This window comes from Agelaius tricolor, unplaced genomic scaffold (genome assembly GCF_023055355.1).
Source record: "Agelaius tricolor isolate 1412-34295 unplaced genomic scaffold, bAgeTri1.0.p SCAF_13, whole genome shotgun sequence".
NCBI classification, from domain to species: Eukaryota; Metazoa; Chordata; class Aves; order Passeriformes; family Icteridae; genus Agelaius; species Agelaius tricolor.
In genome coordinates this window covers 12,707,794-12,727,185 of record NW_027269273.1, presented here as the reverse complement: position 1 = coordinate 12,727,185, position 19,392 = coordinate 12,707,794, and the positions used below count along the sequence as shown (strand labels likewise).

Sequence of the window (19,392 nt, the reverse complement as noted above, 5' to 3'; positions counted from 1 at the left end):
ATTTTCAAAATGTTCAGCTCTCCTGTAATTGCATTTCTAATGCAAAATCTTGCTTTGAATTAATTTGATTTGGAGTTTCATTTTGCCAACAGATGTGAGTCATTGTAAGATGCTCATTAGCAAAACTTTTTCCTCACAAAGATAAAACAATCATTACAAGTCAGCAATTAAAGAGAAGCTTGTGAGACTGCTAGGAATGCAATGACATTTGATCCTGACTTTGCAATTCAGTTCATCCTTACCCATTGGTTTTACAATGATAGCAGTGAAGTCTCAACAGCATACTTAAACACTTTTCCAAAATCAGCCACTGCTTTTATGCACCACAGGAACATAACCAATTTGCATGAAAATCTAAACCAAGTTGCTCAACTGAGGTATGGTATTTTTTTCTGGTTGTCTGTTGATATTCTGTGGTACCCAGGAGGGTTCTCTCTTGACAAGGGAACCTTCCTTTTGCCCTTTCTTAACACTGTTACAGCTCTGTGAGAGTTTTTCAGTCATTGGAAAAGTACAGCTAATAAAATCAAAGTAGTTAGGTGACTTATTATTACTTCCATATCATTTATGGGAAGAGTTTAAAAATATTAAAAATGCTGCACTTAAAAACATTTTAATGATGTATATGCAACAATGAATAGTACCAGAAACAAGAGAAACAAATAATTTGTTTTATGAACTGGCTGAAGTTCTTACTTAAATGGAGGGAGATCTTTTTTGGGCAGTGACAGACAAGTCTTAAGACTAGCAAAAAAACCCAAATCCTAAACTAGAGTAGAGAAATATTGCAAACAATGGAGCAGCACAGTACAATGAACAGTAGAAGTTTCTTGGTCTCTGGTCTTGTCTAGTGAGCGAAGAAATGAACACTGGCTTTGTACTAACTGTTTGCTAAACTATCAGCATGGAGGATCATCTCTGTCCCGTGCCTTTCTACAGTTTTGCTTTTATTTTGTGTGGAAAGTGGTGGTGGTTTTATTGACTGTTGGGCAGGGTCAGTGGGTACACCTGATCATGCAGTAGCATGTATTAAATACTGATATACTGAATATTTTGTGTAAAACATGAAGCACATCAGATTAAGTAAGGCCAAATATTTCTCTCTAGAGAGATTGCACTTACTGTAAATATTTATCTGAATAACTTGAGCTTTGGTGCATGTGGCCTTCAAGCACAGAAAAACCCCCTAACCAGATAATCAGCCAAAGACCTTGATCATTTATATTGTTATCTCATCGGACAAGGAGTGCTCATGAAAGATTTTCTGGTTTAAATTTCATATATAGAATGTTCTAACTTACTTCTTTTGCTGCATCCTAGGTAGTCAAATCTACAATTTAAAAAAGTAATTTAATAGAATTGATTTTAAATATGTTACTTTATGGTATTCATAGGTTAATGTTCTGCAGTACTGAAGGACCAAAACAAAAGGAATGTGTAATTTTTTAGTATATTTTGCATAACACCAAATCTTCCAGTCAAAACCCTCCTATTTTTTTTTCCATTCTAGGCACAGAATATGGTTGCTTGGACTTTGTTTCACAACTGCTTTGCAGTCAATGTATTAGTGACAAAATTTTCTTCTCTTTTTAGAAAAATGCCTACAGCACTTCTTGGTGCTATTAAACAGAAGCTATATAGTAAAGGTGTTTTGGAATGGTCAGAAATAAACCAGTATAGAATTCCAGCAGTACCTAATGGATTACTTTCCATATAGGCTGTTACTGCTGACTCTGATGTGAGCCCCTGGTGCAGCTGTGAGTGAGCAGTGGAACAGTGGGCACACAACCCATTGTTCCTGCCAGGAAAAACAAGGCCATGTGGGCAGGAAAATGCTCAGCCACCAGTGCAGAATATGGCCTGCTGCTCTCAGCTGGAGCAGCAGCAGAGCCCAGGCATTTAATGCACCTCTGTATTCCTTTCCCCCATGGCACCAGCCAGAGCGACACTGTACCGGTGGTACAGGAATGTTTCCACAGTCCATTTGCTGCTGTCACAGAGCCTGGTAAACATTTGTTGCTAACAGCAACTATATGTTGGTTTCAAAGAGAAAAAGTTATTTGAAGAGATTGTATCCAAAAAAATCTGATTTATCCTTCCATACACTTTTCCAGATGCTAAACTATCACTATTCAAAGAAAAAAGCAAGTGGACTACAGTAAGCACTTCTGTTATCAGAAGAAAGCTTTTCCAGATAGTAGATAAAACTAAATCTTATTTACATTCACTTAGAGCTGTGATTGTATTGATTATGTTTTTATGATAAGGAACATCTATTTTCATGAATTAGTACCATAATTATTGAGTCTGCTTTAATGTATGAAAGGACTCCATGTAAATTTTAAGTCAGTTGATACTGTTTTCTAATGAGAATTTTTGAAAGGAAGTAATTTAGCAACTGTGATCCCAAAACAACAGGAAATGAGCAATCCATAGCAGTTCATTTACCAAACATTATATAAATTATATGCTTCTGAGTTCAAAATTCAGTACATTATAATACCAAAGAATTACTATTTATTTGATCCCAAAACACTACATGAAAAAAATGCAGTCCTTCAGCATTCAGAGATGTAGAGGCCAAAAGCCTAGGCATTGACGAAAAGGAAATGTTGCTCAGTGCAAAATAAAGGGCACAGTAACAATAAATACAGGAAGATTTTTGCATGGTATGTTGGTACAAATTAATTTCACAGATGAGCTGTCCCTCCTAAAGCTCAGGCAAATCAAGGGATTCCAGTCTCTGAAAGCAGCGCAGTGAAACATCCCGGCATTCCAAGTGCTGGTACACGTGTCCTTGATGCCCCACCATGGCAACAGGACTGTGTCCTTTCAGAGGTCCAGAGCAGGCCCTGACCTGGGCTCTCAGTGCCCAGCTGGTGCTGACACTGCAGCAGTGCCAGCAGAGCCCGAGCTGGAGCCTGCATTGCCCCAGGCAGGCGTGAGTTAATGCTGCTCAAGAGCAACAGGATGCCTTTGGGCAGGAGCAGTGACAAAGGGTTACAGAGGGGAACTTGGGGAGAAGCTCAGATTGGGCATCTTGAGGGATGTAAATCACAATGATTAAAATAGTGTATGAGGGTTGATTTTGGGCTATTAAAATTTCTTCATGATTTTGCTTGCATTGTTCAGTATGTGTCATAAATCATTTGCAACACTTCAGGAAAAAGCAAGCAGTTTCACATGGGATCATGTTGGAATTGTGCCATCAGTAAAACTGAGCTGTGCTATTTGACAAAAAGCCTTGTGTCAAGGCAAACTAATGACTATTGTTTGACAATTAAAGCTCAGAATTTTCAGGCAAAATAATGGGCCATTTTTCTTATTCTACATGCATGTTTCATTTTGGCTCAAGAGGTTAATAGAACAAAACTGTCCTTTGTTGAAGGATTGCTTTTTTTCTTTTCTCCTTTGGCCTCATTTACATTACTCCTTCACTTTGGTATCATGTTCTCAGATCAGCTCTTCTTTCTCTTTTTCTTTTGTTTCTTCTCCTCCATCCCACACATATGCTTAAAAAAAAAAAAAAAGGCACGAGAAAGAAAACCAAAACCACTAGAGGCTGGAGCTAATGCTGTTCTGGAAAATGCTTCTTTTTTGAATAAGCTATTGCCAGCCAGCCACTTCCTTCCCCCAACTGTACCAATTTAAAAACAGTGTTTAGCAAAGTTTAGGGAAACGTTTTTAAAGTCTGTCTCCTAAATAACCATCCTATCATAATATTTTAGGAAAATTAAAAGTTGAGTCACATAAATATATAAATATATACACTATTGCTCTCAGATGCTAGGAAATCTGCAACTGCCTAAGAAAAATCCCGAGGCTGAAATGAATTGTATCTTAAAACACAGACATTTCCTAAATGTTTTATTCCCTGCTTTATTCACAAACAACGTGGGAATTCCTCTGTACACCTGTAAGATTAATACCAAATAGGAACTATAACATCTGTCTGCATAAATATAAGTCTGAGTTATGAAGGAATATCTAATCTTAGAACAGCTTGTTCTGATAGAAGAATTAGGAAATTATACACATCACTGCAAACCCATCATTTTTCCTGACATGGAAGACCTTTCATACAGAGATGACTATGAATACCCATGTTGTTCCTACGAAAGGTTAAGAAATCTATTTTTTCCTCCTCTCAGTCTGGGAAAAAAAAAACAACCTTTCTGGTAGAGAAGAAATTCTGGTAAGCAGAGGAAACTGGCACTTAGAGAAAAAGTATTCTCTGTATAATACCCTGGAAGGCCCCTCTATAGCTCTCCCCACACAGCAGCATCAAGCTCATGTGCAGAAAGGTGGTACCTGGGAAACATGAAGGACAATATTTAGAGTCTGGTTGCTCTCTGTAAGCCAACCAGTGGGTGCTGCAGCATTGTCAGAGTTTCTTTCAGATCTACAATGTAGGGTTAGTTAACAAAATCAGTAATTTCAGTTATTACCATTCCGTTATCTTCTTGTACTCACAAATATTATGTCTACAGAACACTGCAGCCCCCAGTGTGAAGGTGTCTACTAAACTCCTACTCATTATCCACAACAAAGATGACAAGCAGGACGTTCAACAGTCATCTGTAATATGCACTACTGAAATTTTGCATGAGGTCAGGTTTAAAATAGTACATTTACAAACTGTTTTCAAAGAGTAATAAACCCACATTTGCCTAGTTTGAGGAGTGCATGTGTGAATTTTTAAAATCCTCTGATAATTCTCTTCTATGAATATACATTTTAAGTATATCTTGGAGGGATACCTAAAATGATGATCTAGCATTATGACAAGTTTTAATGGATAGGAAAGTGTCTGGATGGATGGATGGTAACACCAGCCAAGGGTCTTCTCCCTGTTCATTTAAGGTATTCCCTGGAAAGACCTTTGCTGTCTGAGGGCTTGAAACCTAGACTGAACAGATCTGGTCCTTGGACACCCAGGCCCTCCCACGCTGTGTGGTGCAGCTATTCATGAACAAATGGGCTTATGCCTGCCTGAAGACAAAGGGCTGCTCTGTGCTACATGGGGGACAGGTCTCAGCAGAACAGTAGTGTGACAAAGGATGCAGCCTCTGCTGCTCACACCACTGGGGCTCTGTTCTGGAATGCCCTCAGTGCCTGCCTTTGAGACAGGTGAGCAATCCAGGCAATCCAGCAGTGATGTCAAGTTAGGAGGTGCAGGCCTGTACCTAATAAGCCTTTACTGGCTTTCTCTGACTCTGTTTTTGATGAGCAGAACCAGAACTATTTGGTACATATCTTTGGAAGAACATTCCTATCTTACCAGCTTCCTGAGCTTTCCCCTTTTAAACTGCTACAAGCCACCATTCATGCGCGTGGCTGGAAGCTGCATGAGTTCCCAAGCCTGGCTTCTTTCTGGTCAAGCCCTGCAGAAAACTAATTTTTTTTTTTTTTTAATAGTGTAATGAAATGTTCTAGAAGTACAGAACTGTAGATAAATACTTGGATATATAAAAAAATAATTATTGGGAAATTCTGCTTCATGTTTCCACCACAAAGGCTACATTTCAGGGTTGTGAGAATCAGCATCACTGTGCTGCTGCAGGACCTCTGCGAGCCGTGGAGCTCCATCCAAGGCAGGCAGAGGAGCCGTGCTGTCGGTGCCCGGGCAGTGCCGGGGCTGGGTCAGTGCCCAGCTGGGCAGCGCTGCGAGCGGGCAGCGCAGGGGCCGGGAGCCGCCGGGAGCCTCCGTGCGCGCTCGGTGCGGGCGCGGCCGGCACAGCTGCGGAGGGTGCATTGATCCGCTCCGCTCTCGCCCTCAGACGAGCGCTTCCCACCGCGCCCGGGGCTCATCGGAGCGCGGCCCGCCCCCGCCTCAGGGCAGCGGGGAGCGAAGGCGCCGCAGGGCGGGGTGCGGGAACGGAGGGAGGTCCCTCGGCCCCTCCCTGCTGCCGAGTGGCGGCGGCCCCGCTTCCCCCACGGCACTGCGCGGGGGACCCGGTCCCGCCCCGGGGGCGGTCGGGGGCGGCCGGCCCGTCCCCTTTAAGCGGCGCGGCGGAGGGTCCCGCCCGCTCATTTCCGAGCACGCAGGAAGTGCAGGCGGGCTCCGCGCCGGCCCGCGCGGTGAGTACGGCGGCACTGCGCCCCTCCGCCCTCCCGCCGCCCCGCTCCTCCCCGGCCCCGCGTCCCTCACCTGCCCGCCGCCCCTCGCCGCTGCCGGCAGAAGGTGCCGCGCAGCGCCCCGGAGCCCTCCCGGCCGCGGGCAGCGGCACCGCGGCGGGCCCGGCCCCGTGTCCCGGCCCGGAGCGGGCTGCGGCCGGCCCGCACCAAGCGCCCCGAGCGGCCGCGGGTCTGCACAACTGGGGCTGCCGGGGGCTGCCCCGACCGCCCTGGCGCGGCGGCCTGGCACACCGGGCCACTCGGTTGTACCGTAGCGCTGTCTCAACAATAAAACGAATGTGTCCCTCACGGCTGCGTTTCCATTGTGTTCGCTGGCCGTAGGCGTGCTGCGAGCGCGTTTGTGCAGCCGCAGGCAGCGGGATGCAGCGGGCGGCCCCCCCGGCGCAGCGCGGCGCTGGAGCCGGCACGGGGGCAGCGCCCGCCCGGCCGGGCTGTGCCGGGCTGTGCCGGGCTGCGGGGCGGCCTTCGGGCTCGCTGCGGCCGCGAGAAACCCCCCGTTCCTTCCATCAAACCCCCAGAACAGGGGAAATGATGATGAGGGTGCTTAATTATCCTCAGTGGAATGTTGAGCCTTGTTTAAACTGCGGTTTACATCTCGGTTTTGTCAGACGCGTTCTTGCTCGGTAAATTCTGTGCTCTCGCAAACTGTGAGAGTTTGGTGTTGAGCATAAAAATAGATTGTGTGATTGTCACCAGTCAATTAATTCAGAAATGCTAAAGCAGAAACGGAGGATGTTGAAGTTTGCAAGACCTTTTTTGAACCTGAGTATGTAGAAATTTAAATTTAGTAGTTCGTGTTTTCAGTGAAGTGTAATCAGTGTTTACTTTATTCTGAGGTTTTGTTGTTTGTTTGTGCTTTTTTCTCTTCAAGTCCCTCTGTCAGGTGGAAATTGAGACACTGATCTCTTCTGCTAAACTCACAGATGATGGATAAGGACTAACTTTATTGTCTTTTCTCCGGTAACTCAACTGCAGAAAAGAGAGGTTGTTTCAACACTGAGTCAGTATCTCTCAGTTTAAGGTCATACAGTAAAAATACCTTTTTTCCCCCCTTCTTCTTGGAGGCTGTAATGCTAGGCCTCGTAGGACAGTTTCTTCTTTTCCAGCATGCACTAGCTGCAAGTTCCTACCTTGCTTTAGTGTGTTTGAGGGAAACTTCTGGTTTCCCTTTATTTATTGGCTAGATAGAGGGTCTCCAAGGAGCACCAAAGACAGCAGTTTGGGAATATTCCCAGTAGCTGTCAGTGGAGGTAGATGTGTTTTGCAGAGGGGTGTTAGCTACGAGGCTCAATTACACTGGGAGGCTCTACCAGTGAGTCCTTATCAGAAATATCAGGAGACTGCACTGAGCATTGCTACAGCACCATCAGTAAACTGTCCTAAACCATCAGCAGCTGAACATGGGAGGAGGAGCAGTGGCTATTGAAGTACATGACTGTACTGCCCAAACAGACATTCTTTAGCTTGTCTGTTGCTGGAGAAAACATGTGAGGACTTCAGTATGATTAAGATTAGGTGATCTTGAATAGTTCTTTTCCTTCTTGATCCCATGACTTTGTTTTAGCGTTTTTCTCAGGCTTAAGGAATAAAGGAGAAAAAGAAACCCCCCAAAGCTGTTGGTACAGCTGCTGCATTGTGGTAGAAGTTGCACCAAATTACTCTTGAATGTAAATTCTTTGCTTTTATGATCCAAGCCCAGGATATGGGTCTTCCCAAGTCAGTGAGAAACATCATCTGAGGGCATGGTTAAATAATAAGTAGCTGTGGTCTCTTACCAAGAAAACCCACAACCATATTTGGCACAAGAATTTCAACCCCTGCATCACAGTCTGCTACTTCATGCTTGCCAGAAATGTTCTGTGGACCTCTTTATAAAAAGAATGCATCAGAATCACCTGAACTTTTAAAAGAGATAAAACTAAACTCCCAGGAGGGCGGGTATGAGAAATATGAGGTCAGTTTTTTTCACTGCAGAAAACAAATTGCACAATATTTTTCTTGTCTCTGAAGCAGCCTGTCATTATGAAGCAAGCTTCATGACTTGCAGTATTTTCTCCTTAAATAATGCGGAAACAGGATCACAGAGGTGGGATCAAAGTCAGGCTTTGGATAAGTGCTGGAGCTGATAATGTCCTTGGCTTTTTGTTGGCTCATCTGCCCTCTAAAGGATCAGCCCTTCAGAATAAAAGCATGGAAAAAGGCCATAATAATTTTGCTTCTGGAGAAATAACATAGAAAATAGGCAGGGGTTTCAAGAGTACAAGACTTTCTTCAAAAAAAAAAAAAATCATTCCCAAAGGGCACATTGGGAAAAAAATATTTTCAGGAGCATATTGTTTTTAGAAAAAAAAGACCAAGCCACAAATAACTGCTTTATCTACGTATCTAATTATACTCTTTTAAGCTTAATGCTAGAAGTGGGGAAATGAGACCAGAACTCACAAGGTGTTGATAAAAGAAATATAATGCTTTATGAAGGGAATTGGAATATAGTTTTATTTCTGAGTTGGAACCACAGCTTATAAGAAGAAATTTGTGGAAGGGCACTTCTTACTGTCTGCCAGAACAGCTCCATTCTGAATGATGATTAGAAAAGACCAGCACATCCATTAATATTATAGTTCATAAAAAAAACCTGGAAGTGTGCAGTTACTTTAATATCTTTAATTTATTTTTTATTAAGATCTTAGAATTTTTTTTTTTGAGGGCAGGAGAAATTCTGCAAGTTACAGCCCTCCAGTCATGAGTGCCTTTTGGTGCAAAAGTAGTTGAATAGGGTACTGTTTTAGAGCCTGGTTTAGAGGCCCATTTTGGGTGCAGCTAGCTTCTGCTTTTATCCAGGCCTTTAAAAAAAATTTGTTAGGCTGCAAGTATTTTGTGTGTACTTAAAAATGTAGACTGACAAGTTATTCAGCTTAGTATTTCTTGGGTATCTAATACTTTATGGTGTGTATAGTCTAAATTGGTGATTCTGATGGTCACTGATAGCTGAGAAAATCTTTAAAAAAGAGTAACAAGGTAATCATTGCAAGCTGTGTGTGGTCACTAAAGATGGGAGATTGAAGGAAAAAGGAAGATGGCTTTTTATGCCTAGTCCTTGAAGGTGCTGCATATGCAAACCTGGCACAGTAAAATACTTGTGAGAAGCTTGCACTTTGTCTGCTGGCTCTGGGCTGTCTGTGCTGCAGCTCTGGGTTATGGTAAGGCTGGCAGGAGCCACTTGCTCCACAATCATTTCTGAATGGGATTTGGTGCAATAATATCTTGAAACAATCTCTGCTTTACCTTATTTGTTTTAAAGGCTCTTTCCATTCACATACCAAATCCTCTAAAATCAAGTTGATAAAACTGGCAAGTTACTTCAAGCTGTGAGTGCAAATGTGAGCTCTGGAAAGAGCATCAGAAGAGTTGGTGTTTCAGAGTGAAGTTCAGAGAGTCTAAATCAGATGACATGAGGAAACTATCCTGTGAGGAAATCATGTATGTACTTTTTAAGTTTATTTCCTGAGAGTCATCTCCAGCTGTAATACAAAGTGACTGTAGTGATTGGCCTGTTTACTGATTTGAAGCTGCCTGCAGTGTAGGTGCTTTCCAGCACAGTGCTCTTGGGTCTGATTGCTTCCTGTGGCCCTTCCTGTGTTCCTGGGAAGGTTTTGGTCTGGAGCCCATCTCCCTGCCCTGCCTGCAGTGGAGGGTGCCCATGTCTCCTTGGGGAGGTGCATTTGAGGAGGGTGGTGGCAGCAGGGCCAGAGCTGCCTCTGTTTTACTTCAGCCTTTTCCCCCCTTTAATTCTTTCACTGGTGGAGTGAGTGGGTGGTGAAGGGCAGGTCTGTCTGGCTTTTGTTCTTACCTTTCCTCCTCCCTGTACCCACTGGTGGTGTTTCACTGGTGAAGCAGCTCCTGGCAGTGGATCCTTCTCTTTTGGTACTGGGCTCTCTGGTAGGGGTGTCACTAAGGACAGCTGTCCAGAAAGCACAGATCAGCACCCAACAGCCACCATGTGCATCCTGCTGTCAAAAGTGAGGCTTCCCATCAGCTCCTCTACCACAGCCAGAAGTGGCCTAAAATGTCAGTCATGCATCAATGCATTGCTGCAATAGATGGAGGGGTCAGAGTGTGTACCTGTGGCAGCCTGAGTACAAGTACACACTTGGCAACTGAAGAAGAAGTGCAGAATGGAAGTGCTGTAGCTGTCTCAGCAGCGTAGGGGTGGCTGGGCTGCTGCTGGGGGAGGGTTTGGTGGGAGGCACTTCTGGCACTGTTCTCCCAAGAGCTAGGGAAAGTAATTTCACTCTTCTCTGGCATTCTGAGGGAATTTCTGTTCAATGAAATCCATGTGCTAGTTGTAGAGCAGAAGTAAAATTCTCTCATGGCTAACAAATCCTCTGGAGATGGGTCCTACCCACATACTATTAAGGGCTGTGACTGGCAGCAGTCGTCTCCTTTTGCTGAATGTAGCTCCAGGCAGGTTCTCAGGTGTTCAGAGTAAAAATAATACAATGCAGAACAGGTAGGAGTTAAAAGTAGCTTAGAAATACAGTACTTGCAGTTATTGTATTTCCAAGTAAAATTACTGAGCAGATGAGGTTCTTTTATGTAGACACTTCTTGTATTTAACTCTATAAATGAACATCAACCACAAAATGAGGTTAGTGTGTCTGCACTGTTAATTGTGCTTTTTGTCAGGACAATATATGAATGCTTTCATCGAAGACCAAAATTACAGGACACCTGAGTTGTCAAAAAAGTTGTGTATGAACCTACAGCAGTTTTGTATTGGCTAGCCCCAGGTGATTGTGTCAAGAAAAGGGCCCTAATAGTTTTTCCGATGCCAGTTGCCAGAGACACGGAAGGACAGTTTCTGGCTTTCAGGTGTGTAATTGCAGGAAGACATGAAAATTTAAAGCTGATGGCTGAGGTGCTGCTGTACAGAGGTTCTGAGCTAATCCTGTGTGTAGCTGTTGTGTTTGTAGTGTGTTGTGTGTGGTAGTCAGTTGCAGCCAGATCGGTAACCAGGCGGATTTTCTGCTCCCCCCATGCTGGTGTGTGGTGTTTGCATCCTCTCCGTAGAAACTGCAGAAATAATACTTAGAGAGTTCTGGGTGGGGTTTGTGCTGCTGCTGCTGCAGGGGCAGGTGCTGAGCAGCCATGCACAGGAAGCAATTGGAGCTTGTTGGGAGCACAGCTGAATTAAAGCAGAGGAAATGATGTAAATGAACTTGTGTTTTGAAGCACACTTTGAAAACACCAAGTGCTAGTCTTGAGCACTGTTCAGAGTGAACCCACAGTTCTGAGGCTAATGCCTAAGTTTCTGTGAAATAAAATATGTCCTGCAAGATGTTTTGGGTGACAGCTTTCAGATGTCTTGTGGTAGCACTTCTGTCTCTTAAAGGCTTCCCCAAGCAGTGGTGTCAGAGAGGATGGCACTTGACAGCACTGTTGATGTTGCTCACTGCCCCAGGGGCAGCAGATGCCTTGCATGTCTAGTGCTCTGGCAGAGTGAAAATTGAGACTGCTGAGGGATGGTAGTATAGTCCATCTTTCATGTGCTCTGTGAGTTCCTGATACGCATCTTCTGTCTGTACAAGACTTCTGTCTTCTGAAGAGGAGACATACAATTTTGTGAGCTAGGAGGATGAGTATTGGTTGCAATCAATGCTGGCTGGACAGAGCCTGGCAGGTTTCTTCCCAGCACTGTTAAATCATTGCTCCAGTAAGATGCCTCTGCAGGGCAGACTTTGCCCCAGTGCCCCCAGTGTTTGGCAAACTGGGATGTTAACATCCAAAATACTGTATTAGATTCTGCTATGAAGTGCTGCTATGCATGTTTCTCCATGTTGGATTTTTTAAATTAGGGTTTGGGCAGAATCCAGTGATTTTGAATTCTTTTGCATTTACCTCTTCAGAATTCCTCCTTAGTTTAAGGTCCTGGGCAGATGGACAGGTGGAAATATCAATTGTGTGAGGGGACAAGAAGGGAGGGAAAAAACCAACTCCAGACCAGTGTTCAAAGAGTGTAATAGAAGTTGTTGCCAGTAGAACCATGTGTTAAATACAGCACTTGTGACAAGTGACTGTGGTAACAACCTCTATGTCCCTGCTGTGAAGCAAAACAAGCAAAAAAAATTAGAAAAACATAAAAGTAGTGAGATATGAACACAGCAAAAGAAGAGTGCAAGGAGCCTGCAAAAACTTAGCAGACGTTTGCAAAAACTCTTGGCTTCTCTGCCCTTCAAACCATGAGGATCTTTTCCTGAAGAGAATGGGAGGAAAGGCAGTTCAAGTGGTCCAAAGACTGACTTCAGGGACTTGAAAAACAAAGCAAGAGAGGTGAAGCAGCACAATGCCAAGGGTTCAGTGTTTGAGGTTTCTAGTTGTTCATACTGGCAACTCTTTCAATACCAGGAAAATACCAAGATAGACAGTTCTGACAAGCTGCTGGCTTTTCTGCTTCCGGTGAAGCTTGGTATTGCTGGTCCTTTAAGAGTAAGTTAATGCTTAGGTATAATGTCATACTGAAAAATTACAGATGACATTAGCTGTGCTTCTGGAATGCACCAGATGTTTCTCAATGGTTTGGCATCCAGCTTTCATGACTGGTGACATATTCGTGGCTGATTTGTTGTGCTGAAAGTGGAACCTGAGCTATTACACTGAATTTTAGCCTTTCTAAAAACATTTGTAGTTTGTGTTTCTCCTTCCATCTTCAGTTGAGGACTGAGAAATAGCAAAGTGAGCACAGTTTTCAAAACCACATGTGAATTTAAGCTAGCTGATTCAGTTTTATTTAAGAAAAACTTGAGCGTGTTTGATTTTCAAAGCAGCATTTTCTCAGGATTTCTGGATAAGTAGTATTTTAAGCTGTTTAAAAATCTCAGGCCAGACTATCCCTTGGACAAAATGCACAGAAATATCTTCCAGTGGTCACTTCAGGAGTCCTCAAGCATGCACTGAGGAGACTTATGTACAAATATTCCCTGGTCCAGGTAACCCTCAAAAAATTTGGCAATAAATCATAACTTTGGTGAGAATATTGCAGTGGTACATAGTTGTCCAACAAAACTTTTTTCTTGAATTTAAATCAATTTCCTATAAACATTTCTGGTTTTAACATGGATATTAATAGAGGTTTGAAAGTATTTTTAAGAAAGTTGGACGCACTTGAGACTTTAACTTCTTTCTGTTTCCACTTCAACTGCTATAACTGCATCATAGTCTGGAATATTACATCCTTGAAAACAGTGTCACTCTTACCATAGAAAAAAATTCCAAGAAAAGGAAAAAGTTTAACTTCTCTACATTATGAAGTCTCTAACTTTTTTTTAAATGCTGGCCAATTTGCTGTGCAACTGTTAGAAAGAACAGGGTATGGACTGTCCTTTTCCATCCCTTCATTTCGTTACTTAAGAAAAAGAAAATCTCCATGTGAGAGCCACCTGTGAGTGGCTCAAACAATCTGTTTTGCTCTACAGCATTTTTAGATTTGCTCTGCAGTACAAGGAAACTGCATGTATGACCTTTGTTCTTACCTCCCTCACCGGCTCCATGTATGAACTTGAATGACAATTACCCTTTAAAAACAGCTCAAGAGTTGACATAGGTTGGCATTTATATTTTCACTAGGTAAGGTTACAGTAGCTGTGTTATCTTGATCTCCATGTATAGCTAAGTAGATGACAGAGATGGGAGGAAACAGAAGACAGCTTGATTCTGGGAATGCAGTTAGATGTGCAGCTCAGGTGAAGCAATTGCAGGAAAACCACGTTATTCTCATTTCTTTGGTTTTGCCAGCTACCATTCCACAGTGGAAGTCTGCAGCCCTTCTCAGTGACTGGTTTGAATAAATAGAGCACAGCATCAGTGAAAATGTAGGTGTGCTGTGCAAATGCTGTGCATGTGGGCTGGGATCACCTTTTACTGCCCTGTTGCATTTGAGGGAGCAGGCTCATCTTGTGTGGGGGAAATATTTACTGGGCCCTTTGAAGTTGTTTAGACACTTAGGGTGCACAAAGAATGTTTCACCTTTCCTCAGTCACTTTGATTCAGGGTGATGCTGTGTTTCTAAGTGTAACTGTTTTTCTGTCCTTCTGAAGCAGGCTGCTTTCTGTGCAAAAAACCCCTACCTACAGCATTCCCTTTTTGAAGACTGCTGGGAATCTTAAGTTTAATTTGTGCCTCTTGCTGCAGCTGTTGCTTTGTCCTACAGAAAGAAGTATAAACATCTCCCAGCATGTGGTCTATCAGAGACTACTGTGCATCCTTGAAGATAAGCTGCAGTTGCTGTAAGTGGGATTTAGTTTTGCTTAAGCTGTCCTCCACAGCCTTCTTCCCTTGATTGGGTGTGCAGTGTTAAAGAGGCTGTTGGGAGGCTCTGCCACCTTGCAGTGGACAGGCTGCTGGGTATGGCTGCTCAGGTGTTGTGCCCAGGAACCCAAATGCTGCTGTGTTATAATTTATGCAGCTCCTTATGGGGGACTGTGTCTTTAATAAGGGTTTAACACAGCCTGTTGTAAAAGCAGGCTGGGTTCTTGCCCAATGCTCATGTGAAAAACAGCATTACTTTGGAGATGTTGGGAATACCAGGAGAAAGATCTTCCCTGATAACTGTGCTGAGGTAGCTCTTGTGCTTCTGTTCTTATTTCCAGGTTGAGCTCTGGCAACCAGCAAAATAGGTGCAGTAAGTGTAGTCATATAAAACTGCTGTTCCTTTAATTCTCTGACAATAAGGGGAAGAAGACATGCTTCACCAAACTTGGAGTTTGTGGTTTTCTTGCCAAATTTAAAAAGAGGAATAGCACCAACAGCAGTGCAGAAACCCACAAGCTGAATAATATAAACGATAGGAAAAGTTGTGTCATACAGAAAAGCTACTGTCTTGTGAAAGCTGAAGGTAGAAGAGCTTTTTGTGACAGATGTTCAGTAATAATTTTAAAACAAGCAAGCAAATGACACTCCTTCAGCTGGTCCTATCTAGGACATTTTACCTAGTTTTTCTTGCCAAACAGATGTGTCTCTTCATAAAAACAGTAAAGTGACTGAGAGCTGACTTTTGTTTCCTGAAATGGAATAATACTGACCAGTGTGGTTAAGGTGTAGCTGGTTGGGTTTCAATTTTAATTCAAAATTTTCCAGACAACTGGACTTGCTTTGGATTCACTGAAGCCAAAGCAGGGCTTCTATTCATAAGATCATTACTTACTTTGGATTAGTTATAAAGTAAATAATGTGAATAATACTGTTCTTTCATTTGTCCACTTAACTACGTAATGGGTTTAGTTTTGTTTAGGAACAAGAAATGCCAGGACAAGAGATAACATGCTTGCTTGTCTCATTTATAGGAGATAAAACTGCTTCAGCAAAAGGTTGCTCTTTTTCCTTGTTATTTCACAGTAGATCATGAAAGAATTGTATTTAAACCACTACAGTACAGTTAATATTTCCTTCAAGCATGACAGTGTGACTACTTTTTCCAGGCATTGTCCTGGCAAAAATGCCACCATTTCTAGGTTGTTGGATATCACCTCCTGCTTGCTTTTTCTGAGAACAGAGGCAATAAACCCCACAGTATTTTCTGTTCTGTCAGCTTGGCAAGCTGATTTATTTTTTGGCCGTGTGCATGGGGCAGGGAAGGGGTGTGTGGTGCATAAGCAGGATGGGTCCTTCCTGCAGCCCCAAGGCTGTGCTGCTGTTGTAAAAACACATTCTTGGGAACTTGAAACTGAGGCAGAAATTGCAAGAGAGAGTTTGGGCAGGCTGTAAAGAGCGTGACCTGCTGGATTGTTCTTGATTGCTATGATTTTATAGCACCGCTATTAAAATGAAACCCTACACTTTTCTGTGTTTCTGTGTTTTACAAGTTAGTACAAAGTCTGTTGCTTCAGTTGCATATCCTGAAAAGATGTAATTAATAAGCAGGATCTGGTCCTTGGAAAAGGCAGGTTTTTTATTGATTTTATCTCTCCCTGGTGTTGAGAGTGATTTGATATATCTCATGAAACAAGGGAGATAAGAAACCTGATATATCTTCCCTGTATACTGCAGCCTCTAATGTTGCAGAGGAAATTTGTGGAGGTTTGGTCTTGATTGTATTTTGGAGCACAGCGTTTCTGCTGGCAAAACAACGATGTTGCTTTTTGTAGGAGAAACTCTTTGCATGGAGAATATTATTTTTTGAGTAATAAATCCTGTGATTCTTGCACTCTTCACTGAAGTAACTTTTTCCTATGGTTCCCATGCCTGAACTGCTTATTCCTGGTATACTGTGAGTTCTAGAATAGTCCTCTTGCCAAAGGCATGACTTTTTTTCCCTTCCTATTAGAAATTAAAGAAATATCTGACATTACCTATTGCAGAGCACTTTATGAACAGCCTGTGATGAATTTTAATGTGGACAGTTCACGACTGTTCATTTTTTTTTTCCCGTGTCTTTTATTGAAAATGAAGAGAGATGCTCGGTGATCAGTGCACAGTCATCATTGTTCCCCTGTTTCCCCTATGGGACTCTGGCTTTGGCCAAGGAAACTGATGAAAATCAAGAGGTAGCTTGAAAAATTCCTTTTGGTGTCAACCAGGTAAGCAACAAAACTGAAGCAAAGCTGAAGTTCAGTGCTGATAAACCAAAGGGGGGTGTTGGGACGAATTGGAATAGTATGTCATATTCTAAACTTTCAAGAAGTTGAAAATAAGCTGCTGTTTGTGCTTGTTGTATGTGCTTACCTTGGGCAGTGGTTGCAATGTGTACAAGCAAAACTTTCTGGTTTTTCAGAATTCAGTGTGAAACTGGGAAGGTCTAAAATACTTTGTGATTGTTTTCACTTTCCTATTGGTTTTATGGAATGCATGTTGTGTTTCCATAATTTGATAGTGCTTTTTAACTTCTCTCCCATCCAGCAGTGCCTGTGTGTGTATGCTTGGGAGGCAGAGCCATAGCTGGAAGCATATCCAGTGGCAGAACTGTAATAAAAAGATGGGGTTTTTTGGTCAGTGAAGAGGGTGAGATTCTTGACTAGTTTTCCATGGAAAGTGAGAACTTCAGCAGTTAATTCTTGTGAATTTTTTCCCCTCTTCCTTTCTTCCTAATAGCTGACGAGTCTTACTTAAGTACTAACTCAACTAGAACTGTGTAGTAAAACCCTGGACAAATTCTTTTTCCTTTTCTGACAATATACCTCAGCAGACTGTCTAAGCAGAGATGAAGTGATGTGTGCTTAGGGTATGGTTTGGGCCTTTTCACTCTGGGGTTTCTGCAACAGCTGATGCCCAACTTGCTTTGTGTTTGGTTTCAGCCAGTGGGAAGATAAAGGTGTGCCCAGTGTTCCTCTAACATTCCAAGCTATCCTGTTCTCAGTGGCAGTGTTCTTCAGAATAAGAAGGGAATGTGCAAGGGATGACATTGGACCTTATTGTTTTCATTGTGTAACTTGCCAAGAAGAGAAATATGTGTGTGGAGGAGGCTTAAGACAGTGAATATCTGTGGCATCTGGGTGAAATTATGAACAATAAAATAACTCTCAGCTGGAATTTCATGAGCAGCTAAACAGCGTCCATCTAGGGCATGCTGAATGAAAAGGACATGTCAAAAGTAAAACATGCTCACACAAGGAAAGTCCCCACAGTCTGGCATGTAGCCAGGTGCATACTGAATTAGGTCACTGCCTTAAGTGTCAATGTTTCCTCACTTCAGAAAGATGTACTCATCCTTTGCAACAAGGAACAAAAACAGAATGCTAATATAATTCTAAAAATGTCAAGCATTTTCAGTTAGCATGCTGGTCTATTCCCTTTGCTTAGAGAATCAGTGAACTTTTTTGTAAGGAACAGAAACATTTCCATTGTTGAATGTACAGAAGGCCCTGGAAATGCAGAAAGTATTAACAACCAGGTGCCTCTGGAAAACCTGCAGATTTTATAAGACTTGTATGAGCCTCAGATGTCTCATTCTTTGGAGATCATAAAGACTACTGCAGATAGACTAGTTCTGAAAAACTGATAGGCAGTTAAATACCAGCATGCAATAATACCAGCTGCAATTTAAAGTTTTGGAACTTAATCTTTAAGCTCTGAAATTCCAGGTGTGTGATTACTAATTACCAGGTAATCTTACTGTCCTTTTTTATAAACTTCAGAATGTTCTATGTAACCCAATTAATTTCCCTATTGTGATTTTTGGGATCCCATGTGCTTTTGCTTCTTCTGGGGTTTCACAGCCTGCTTTCTCTTGTAATCATGTTCTACAGACTAGTTACTGGAATTCCTAAAGTAGGGCTGTGCCAGACCAAATTCAGATCAAATTTGGGTTGCAAATATGCAAAACAAGGGCTTTTTTTTCCCCCTGTTCTCTGAAAAGAGAGGATAGTGAAATAGAGTGCTCATAAGCTCTCCTTTTCCAGTGGGAAAAGAAGGAAGGAAGATTCTTGCTGCTTTCACTCACTCTGTGAAGTATTCAAGATGAAATGTGTCTTACTCCTTTATGGTAACTTCCCTCAGCAGAAGTAATACTGAAGGAAAAAAAAAAAAAGATGTCAATTGGCTCAGTTCCCACTGCTTTAGCAAACTAACTTACCCATTCAGTTCTCCATGTGCAATTTAAAATTTTCATGTTCGACATAACTGGTTGCGCAAATATTCCTGGCCTTTAAAGGCCACGGTGAAGCTCTAGTGGGAAAAACGCCTGTTCTTCATGGTGAAAGGATGGTCAAACAGAAATAGGCACTGCCTGTCTCTGTAAGAAGGCTGTCTTGTTAACAGGATTGTCACTGGCCCAGAGATCAAGGGTTTCAGCTCATGAAGGGATAATTAGAGCCTAGAAGGAAAAGGGGTGTAGTTCTCATTGCTTCAGGAGGGGTCATTGTACGTGTTCCCTCAGGGCAGGGCAGGGCCCCGCTCAGCCCTGTGCTGTCTGTCAGCAGGTGCAGTGCTCCTGGGGAGGGCCAGGAGCCTGCAGGTGCCCAGCAGTGAGTCCCCACGGGGTCTGTTGGCTTCCCCAGTCCAAGCTTACCGTAATGATGGATGTTGGGCCACAGTGGGAAAGGTGGGAAGAGCAAGAGTTCTCTCACTGCCCCTTGCTCTTCTCTGAGGGGATCGTGATCTCCTGGTACGTTGTGTCCTCTTGATACCACAGATCAGGAGATCTGTTCTCCCTTGCTTCTAAGACATGAATGGAACCTAAAGAAACTGAGTGACTCATCAAAGTTGAGCACAGGGCAATTTGTTGGTGGAGCAAGAATTGACTACAAAAGCCTGCTAGAACTAATG

The 19,392-nt window shown here is 42.8% G+C and overlaps 1 protein-coding gene across 1 annotated transcript in view; it reads left to right on the top strand.

Moving 5' to 3' along the window:
* Window positions 1–5,917: 5,917 nt before the first annotated feature.
* Window positions 5,918–19,392, top strand: part of CSGALNACT2 (chondroitin sulfate N-acetylgalactosaminyltransferase 2) — a 32,728-nt gene continuing 19,253 nt past the window's right edge. Inside the window, exon 1 of the mRNA XM_071438763.1 lies at window positions 5,918–6,081. The gene's annotated coding sequence lies outside the window, so the exon portion shown is untranslated. The remainder of the gene's footprint in view (window positions 6,082–19,392) is intronic.